Raw genomic sequence first — 4,323 nt, 5'->3', positions numbered from 1 at the left:
GTTAATTCTAAGATAGCGCTTAATTGTTTGTGAAAGTCAAATTGCTAAAAACATCACTTGTTTATAAAACAGTAAGAAACAATAATGTTGAGAATTGTGAAAAAGTATTCAATCTTTTCCTAAAATGCAATTCTTTCAGTTTGAAATATTAGACATTATTTTCTAGAACAAATCCTTGGTCTATATAATTTGTTTCTAATATCCAGTTATTTTCCCCCCACTTATATTTGATGCATGGTCAAGAGAATAGGAAGAGTGTATTTGACCACAAAAACTGAATTCATTTACAAACTGAAATAGTACCACACCACACCTTGTTTTATACCAATCCATTTACATTACAAAGCATTCTCAGGTATGTATGTCTTATTTCTTACAGTAATACCATGGTATAGGTGTGAACATTCTAAAATATAGAACTTATTCTTCCTAAAAAGCACAAAGAATCTCTGTGTTCAGCCTCAGTTAAATTGTGAAATAGGCTCACTAACTTGGCACCTCTGTTCTGTTTTTTGCCATTTTTTTTTCTATAAACCCCTGTTCCCCAGGTGACCAATGGTATAATGCTATCAAAGTCTCCCCATCAAAGTCTGCCTTTCGAAAATAAAGCATCTGCAACAATTATTCACAATGTTTCATCTCTCAGGAGAATTTGCATTTTAAAGGAAAACCAGAACTAAAGCCAAAGCAACCAACTTTTAACAGGAAATTACAGAGATTAGTGAGGGAGACATTTTTATTTATTTATTTATGTATTTAATTTTTTATTTTTTAAATTTTTATTGGGCAATTTTTATTGGGGAATATTGGGGAACAGTGTGTTTCTCCAGGGCCCATCAGCTCCAAGTCAAGTCGTCCTTCAATCTAGTTGTGGAGGGCACAGCTCAGCTCCAAGTCCAGGCACCATTTTCAATCTTAGTTGCAGGGGGCGCAGCCCACTATCCCATGCGGGAATTGAACCAGCAACCTTGTTGTTAAGAGCTCAAGCTCTAACCAACTGAGCCATTTGGCTGTTCCGAGGGAGACATTTTTAGATAGAAAGGTTTTCAGTTACCACGCAAATCAAAAGGTAGTGGCCTTTCATAAAACTTTGACACACTATTCCCCCTCCTTTTTTATGCTGTAACAGGAATATAGAATAAAAAGTTCCTCCCTAAACTGTATGCTTCTAATTTGTAGCATAGCTTGATTGATTCAATAATAGTATCAAGTATAATAATAAAAGTAAATACTGCCTATCATAAAAAAAAATAAAAGCGGTGGCTTTGAATCAAGGCTACTTTCAATCAAGTTCACTGGTGTCTCCCTACCGGAAAGATGTCACAATTAGTATTGTGTGTTTTAGATGGAGCATGTATTTTGGAGCCAGGCAGATCCAGCTTTGCCACTTAACAGCTTAGGACCTTGTACGAATTTCCCCATCACATCGAGTTCCTTAGAGACAGAATTCTGTGACACAGAAGATAGTCCAATGAATATAACATTGCTGTCGGGGGTTAAGTGAATCCACCCCTCTTTGAATTTTGGCCATAAAAATGCACTGAGGTAGTTCATTTTTCTCATCTCCTATAAATTCTCATCAATAGTCAAGGCATTAGGATTTTAATGCCTCATATATTCTGTGGATTATAGTGATGTACTTTACAGCCATGACCTTTTCAATATTCTGTAATTTGCTTGACTGAGCCTGGCCCTCTCCTGTTTACAGCATTATTGATGTCTGCAGGAGGCACACAGAATAAATAGATAAACACAGTAAACTCTTCAAGGGAAACAAGCCATGTCATATCTAGCAGGGAAATGGGGATGCTATCCTTTTCTCTTGTATTAAAAGTTTGGAAGTGAAAGTCTGAAGAGCATGCCTTTGTTCTGAGGAGCGGGGAGAAAGGATCTATGTGAAAGAATAGAGTTCTACACACACAGTATGGTACACAGCATAAAGACTTTCTCTCAACTTTCACAATTTCATCCAGCTGTCAGAATTCCCTGAGGGCTGAGACTCCTGACTTTGTACCAGTTACAAGTGTCTGTCATAATTATAGTTAACATTTTTGAGATCTTTAAGGTACCAGGCAAAATGCTAAGAATTTCACACGAGTCACGTTATTCTCATAACAACTCTTTGAAGTGTGTATTTTAATAATTTCCATTTTACAGATGAGGAATGAGGGGCTCAGACAAGTTACACAAGTTTCCCATAACTAAGTGGTAGAGCTGGAATTCAAATCCTGGTTATCTGACTTTATTTCCCCGGTGGTCATAAAAATGTGCCATTCATATTTCTGTTGCAAGGAGCATACATAGCTGACTGAAAGCCCCAGTTGTTGGTCCGCTGGATCCACCAAGACATTTGCACCGGGGGCTGCTCCCAGCCAATGACTGAGGATGACTCGCACTGGCCCATTCCTATGGGATACAAGACTCCTCCCACATGTGATTTTAAGTGAGGAACTCTCCATCAGCCTGGCCAAAATTTCTTAGAACTGTGCTGTAGTTGAGGTTTTTCCTATTTAGTCCTCCATCCCTCCCCCTCCCCATTCATAGGTGTCAGACCTGCATTGTGATCTAAAGGTTCTCCCTACCCACTCCTGCTCCCTCTGGTTTATCCTTCACAAACACTTCCCCCCCAAAATCTCTTGCACATCTAATCATGTCTTGGCGTCTGCTTGCTGAAGGACGCAAACAATACACTACCCCTGACTTATTCTGGAGAATGGCATAAACCTCCCCATCTTTGTCTGCTTATGTCAAAGGTCAAGCACGAATTGCCGATGACATTTTAGGTTGATGGGACAACAGCCTGTCTTCAAAAGGCCTTTGATGATTTCAAACCACTACTTTCCTCACACCCACTGTGAAAAAAACCCACATAGGATCTACAACTGTGTCCAAATTCCTTAGACCTGAGGGACCACAGACACGTGCAACTAAACCTTGGAGACGGTGTGAGTGCAATGATAGGAAAGCCGACCAAGTGTGAGAAGAGCAGTCCTGAAGGGTGTTCTCCGTGGGTTTCCGTGAACATGGTGCAGAGCGCACCAAAGCTCATTCCTCAAACACCAACCACCCAAGTGCTCTGAAACAACGAGAAAAAATAAGTCAGCAGTCAAACACTAGGACGTGCAGCCTAACTCCTGCCTCTTACTGGTAAGTCCCAGTGTACAATGGTGGATTAGAGGCCCTTGGAGATCCTGTGGCAAAGGAACTGGTTTCAGTCCCCACATTTATTTGACAAGGGGTCTGCTTTTTAACACTCCGCAGAACTAGGGATCTGGAGTCTGTGCACATAGCCATGTTGCTATACAGGTTTCCCTGCTTCCTGTCTTCCCAAATTTAGATCTTTAATTTTCACCCCCAAGGTGTTTTCTTGCTTGTTTGTTTACCCTACTGTATACGAGTGGCAGCTGAATCCGTCATTAATTCATTCAAAAAGCAGTCGATGAGAACTTTATTCGAAGTTCTGGGCTACACTTTGTGGGAAGTAAACATGAACCTGGCTCCTGTCATTCTCAAGGGTCTTAGCCTCAGAGGAGGAAAGATAAGGCGTGCAAACAGACCACTCAGCGGGAATCCTAAAATAATTACATCTCAGAGAACAGACAACACCCTGATGGGATCACAGATGACTGAGCATGGAAAAGCAGCGTGTATATGTAGCCCTGTTTATCAACAAGATGACCGAGGTTTCAGACATATGTGGGCCCCAAGCTGGGTTCCTCCCCAGTGTCCTAACTCCAAATCCCACCGAATAAAGCTTCTGCAGCTGCTGCCTCCCGCGGACTTCGCATGGCTCACGCACTCTACTCTCTCGACAGGATTTCTTTGTTATATTTAAGTACCTATGTGCTAAAATTTGAGCGTCACAATCAGCCCACAAATATGGACCAGCTCCCATAGCCGAAATTCCCACCACAGGCCGGGAGTTAGGGTTGCTAAAATCAGCGTTTGTGAATCCTGACTCAAGTTGTCGCACCTCGGGATCCGTAGAAGCCGTTTCTCCGTAAAAGGGCCTTCAGCCTCAGTCAAGTTCTGAAAAAAATGGGAATGAGGTGTCTATCACATTTCCCCGAATATATTGCTTCAGGCGCAGGCCAGGTGTATTAAAAAACTCTTTATAAAGTATTTTCCTTCAAAAATGTGGTTACGAAAGAACAAGTGGAACTCATTTTTTTTTAATGTTTCTTAGTTTTGCCCGCCACACCCTTCGTTGTCTCCCTTCCGACCACATCCCATTAGACAGGCAGCATCTGGCCACCCTCCGAGGTCCTGATTTTGAAAAGAGGAGCCGGCCAATCAGAGTGCGCAGCGATGTTTGGCGCTGCC

The sequence above is a fragment of the Rhinolophus sinicus genome, chromosome 3 (genome assembly GCF_057876585.1).
Source record: "Rhinolophus sinicus isolate RSI-liver-muscle chromosome 3, RSI-T2T, whole genome shotgun sequence".
Taxonomy (NCBI): Eukaryota; Metazoa; Chordata; class Mammalia; order Chiroptera; family Rhinolophidae; genus Rhinolophus; species Rhinolophus sinicus.
This window is presented reverse-complemented; position numbering follows the sequence as displayed.